The sequence below is a fragment of the Peromyscus californicus genome, unplaced genomic scaffold, assembly GCF_007827085.1.
Source record: "Peromyscus californicus insignis strain IS unplaced genomic scaffold, ASM782708v3 Scaffold_4__1_contigs__length_199733344, whole genome shotgun sequence".
Taxonomy (NCBI): domain Eukaryota; kingdom Metazoa; phylum Chordata; class Mammalia; order Rodentia; family Cricetidae; genus Peromyscus; species Peromyscus californicus.
Window position 1 is genome coordinate 29,694,919 of NW_026294562.1, and position 4,704 is coordinate 29,699,622.

Consider the following 4,704-nt stretch of genomic DNA (forward strand, 5'->3'; position numbering starts at 1 on the left):
GATCCGCCGGCGGGGGGCGGGAGTAGGGCGCGCTTCCGGCTAGGGACCGCTGAGAGCGATCGTGCTGTCCCGGATGGCAGCTCCGAGCAAGTGAGGCGGAGGGTCTGGGAGCCGCGGTGGGTGTGCACGGGTGGAAGGATGGAAAACCCCCGAGGAGCGTGCGACACCTGGCGCAGGTGGAACCTGTCTGGCAGCTTGGCGCCTCGGGAACCGACGTCAAAGATTCCTGGGCTGTTTGGGTTTTATGGTGTGCTAATTGTGCCCCATCTCAAGCCTTAGTCCCGCTTCTGCCAAAAGAGAATGGCTTTGGTCTCGTCCTTTACTGTGTGTTTTCAAAATGTGGCTTCAGAACCTTCAGTCTCAAGGACACCCGAGAAAGTGGCCTCTGCTTACAGGATACCTCCTGAAGTCCCCACTCCCACCCCTTTCTTGTTAGAGTTTGAAAATAAGCAGGACACATCACAGCCATAAATTTCCCCGGAAATTTAAATCCTGGGCCTTTAGTATGCTTTTGATGAGACTAGAGCTGACACAACACCTCAAAATTATATACTTGTTGATCCCGAAGGCTCTTTAGAGAGTGCAAACAGCCGTCCTTATAATTTGGGTACACTGAGTCATGGCCTAACAGATACACTCCATTATTAAGTATGAGTTCATCAGCTGTATGGAGGAAACACCCATATTTCTCCCATGTGGTTAGAAACGCGAATCAGCACCTGACTATAAAGATTTCCTTAATGTGTGTGTGTGTGAACCAGCATGGCTTTATGTGCAACCGTGTGTGTGCAGAAGCCCATAGAGGCTGGGATAAGGCGTTGAAGCTCCGGGAACTGGAGTGACAGGCGGTTATGAGCTATCATGTGGGTGCTGGGAACTTAACTCAGGTCCTCTTCAAAAGCGGTAAGCACTCAGCCACCGAGCCAGCTCTCCAGCCCCAACAGTTGAGTGTCTGTTAGACTATATAGCTCGGAATCTTGGACGCAAAAATCATGAAATCTAAATACCTTGTTTATTCTACCAGAACACCAGTATATATGCCAGTTGAGGAAAGAAGTGTTAAACCATATGATGATCAAAACTCAAGGAAACTTGGACCGTATTTTGCAAATGGATCTTTTCCTTATCTAAGCCTGGGGTACCTCAATATCAGTTTTTCTAAAAATCTCATTTTTTTGTATGGCTGAGTAAAATTCCATTGTATATATGTGTACTGCATTTTCATTATGCATCTGTTGATGGACATCTAAGCTGATTTCATTTCCTGGTTGTGAATGGAGCTACAGTAAGTATGGCTCTGTATCTCTGTAGTGGATGTAGACTTTGGTGTGTATGCCTTTGGGTGTATGCCTGAGTGGTGTAGCTGGGATGTACAGAAGTTCTATTTTGCAGCCTTTTGAGAAATGCTGACTTACATAATAGCTACACCTGTTTACACTCCAACCAACCCTAACCCTTGTTTCTTTGTTGATGATCATTCTGATGGGTGAGATGGAATCGCAAAGGAGTTTTAATTCAAATTCTCTGGTCCCTAAGGATGTTGAAGACTTGAAAACGTTCATTGTCTATTTGCATCCTTCTTTTGAGAACTCTATTCATTTCCTTGGCCTGTTTTTTTTTATTACTTTTTTTTTTTTTTTTAATTTGAGACAGGGTTTCACTGAGTAGCCTGGCTGTCCTGGAACTCACTCTGTAGATTAGGCTGTCCTCCAACTTACAGATTTGCCTGCCTCTGCCTCCCAAGTGCTGGGATTAAAGATGTGAGCCACCACTGCCTGTTTTTTTTCATTTTTAATTAAAATATAGCTATATCACTTCCTCTTTCCTCCCCCCAACTCCTTCCATGTCTCCTACAAGACCCTCTCAAATTGATGGTCTCTTTTTTGGTTATTATTGTCATATATATAATCATAAATATATAAATACCACCTGCTGAGTCCATTTAGTATTACTTGTGCATATATGATTTCAGGACTGACCATTTTGTATTGGATAAACAGTTAGGGGACTCATACCAAGGGGAGACTGATTCTCCTCTCGGCAGTCATTAGTTGCTGGATTCTTTGTCTAGGGGTGGTAACCCATGGTTTCCTTCTTTCCTGTTAGTGTTAGCATGCTTATTGGTGATGTCATTGTTCAGGTCTGGTGTAGGCAGCCATATTGTTGAGGTGTCATGGGTATATCTCCCCTGTCACTTGTAGGAGACACTGTCTCACGGCAGACTTCCTGGTCACCTGGCTCTTACAATCTTTCTGCCCAGCATCTGCAGTGTTCTCTGAGCTGTAGGTGCAGGTGTTGTGTTGTAGATATACCCTTTGGGACTCCCCATGGTCGGCTGGTCATAGCATTATGGGCAGCTGTGGTTTTCTGCAGTGTCCTTGGTTTGCCGCAAGAGAAGCTTCTTTGCTGTAGGGGTAAAACTACATTTTACCTATGGGCTTAAGTTTTAGAATGCAGTCAGGAATCATGCTGCTCTTGTAAGGTGATGGTGGCGGGTTCTTCTTTAAGATTCATGACCTCCTTAGCCCCTGGTAGTTGGCAAGGTTTCTAGTACCAGACTTTCTTCTTTTCCTGTTGTGTGGCCCTTACTCTCAATTAGCCAGGGTTACCACCAAGATGTGAGTACCACTATTCCATAATTAGGGGCATCTTGCCAGGCTGATCAGTGTTGTGGTTCATAGGCATCACAGCTGGATAACATTATTGACTGCATCCCTCCCTTAGCATCGTAAATAGGACTTTCTGTCCTTTGGAAGCTAGACAGAAGCAATCTTCTGGGTCCTGTGTTCAAAGTGTGTATTGTCTTCAGCAACAGGGACTGAACGTCAACCTCTGAGAGGCAGTCAAAGGCAACAGCAATGGCCTATATTGTTTGGGAGGTCACTTGGACTACCCTGACCAACAACTCATATGGAGATTTCCCATGCCTGGTACTGGGGGTGGTTGTGGCAGGATACAGGTAATTTGAAGGGGGAAATGGGGGCTTTTATAGAAGAGGGGAAGGAGGGCAGAACAGAAGGAGAGGGGGCAATAAGGGACAAGTACCATTAGGGATGTTTCATAAAGTCTCCAGGAATCATATTATTTCCTATTTACATAAAGTTATATCTAATACATAATCATTTTTATGTATGCACACACATAAAAATCTTAAATGGAGTTATGACACTTGGGCTGACAATGCTTCTCACAAGAGCCATAGAGAATCTTAGCCAATTTTTTAGATTAATTTTTTTTCTTGTTTACTTTTTTTAGTCCTCTATTGGATATGGCTTGATGTTCACTCAGCAGATATTTGTGCCAGGTAGAACTATTGTTTGTCTAACACATGTGTTTAATAATGGCCACCTTGGAAAGAAATGATCACTTTGCATGCTCTTGCATCCTCAGTAGCTACCAAGCCTTCACCTCTTCCCAGTTAATCATTCTGTAGTGACCCTGTTAGCACTACATAAAAAAAACCTAGGATAGCCGGGCGGTGGTGGCTCACGCCTTTAATCCCAGCACTCGGGAGGCAGAGGCAGGTGGATCTCTGTGAGTTCGAGGCCAGCCTGGACTGCCAAGTGAGTTCCAGGAAAGGCGCAAAGCTACACAGAGAAACCCTGTCTCCAAAAACCAAAAAAAAAACAAACAAACAAAAAAAAACCTAGGATATACTCAAATGACTTATACACTAAATTTGTCCCTTGCTGGGTTTTACTTCCCTCCTGATTATCTCTTAAGTTTATTCTGTTTTGTAATCTTAGGTAAAGCCAATGCACATCTTTTTAACGTCATGTTACTCTGACAAGGATTAAAGTAAGCCATGACATGTTTTGAAAAGGGAAAGTCTAGCTATCTTCTAAAGAGGACAAAGAACCCACGGACTCTGGAAACAGAGTCAAAACTCTATGACTCACTAACCGAGGACACTGAAGAGTTATCTAAACTCTCTAAGCTTTTTTTCCTTATCTGAAAACTCTGGAAGCTTAGAACCTACACTGTGGGGTTATTGACAGAGATACTTTTAAAACCCATATAAGTGGATACTGTAAGTTGTTTTATTAGTAATAATGTTTGATGATGTTATTCTTGCACTGAGCTCTCCAGGAATTGTATAGTATGTATTTATTTCCATGGAACATTACAGTAAATGAGTCTTCCACAAACTGGTCACAGAGAAAATTGTATAACTTATTTAATAATAAAAACCCACCCATATCTCATAGTATATACTGTTAATTCTTAGAGTAGTGAGATTTAGTAAGACAAGAAACTAAGCTTTCATGTCAAGGCATGTCTTAATTCTCTGATCAGTGTGTAAACTGGCTGTCCCTCAAGAGAACGACTCATCTACTGATCTATAGAACACATGGTACAAAGCGTGGCTGCCCTTTGTGGAGATCATGAGTGAGTCACTCTCCCTAATACGAGGCTGTGGACACCACAGCAATATGCTTGACAAATCTGCTATAACAGAGACAAAATGGAAAGTTAGTGCATCAAGGTATTTGAAGAAATGGAAGAAAATGGAATCCAGAACAGAGATAACTTAATTTGCACCAGAAGAAGAAAACTTATCTTTTCACTGAAGATGGGGAAGATGGATGAATATATGGCTAAATGTGTAGGCATTGTAGTAGTAGGGACTTCATGGGACCCACACCAGATGGCCAATTTCTGTAATAATATTGGAGGCATGATTACCTGAAGACAGGGAGAGAC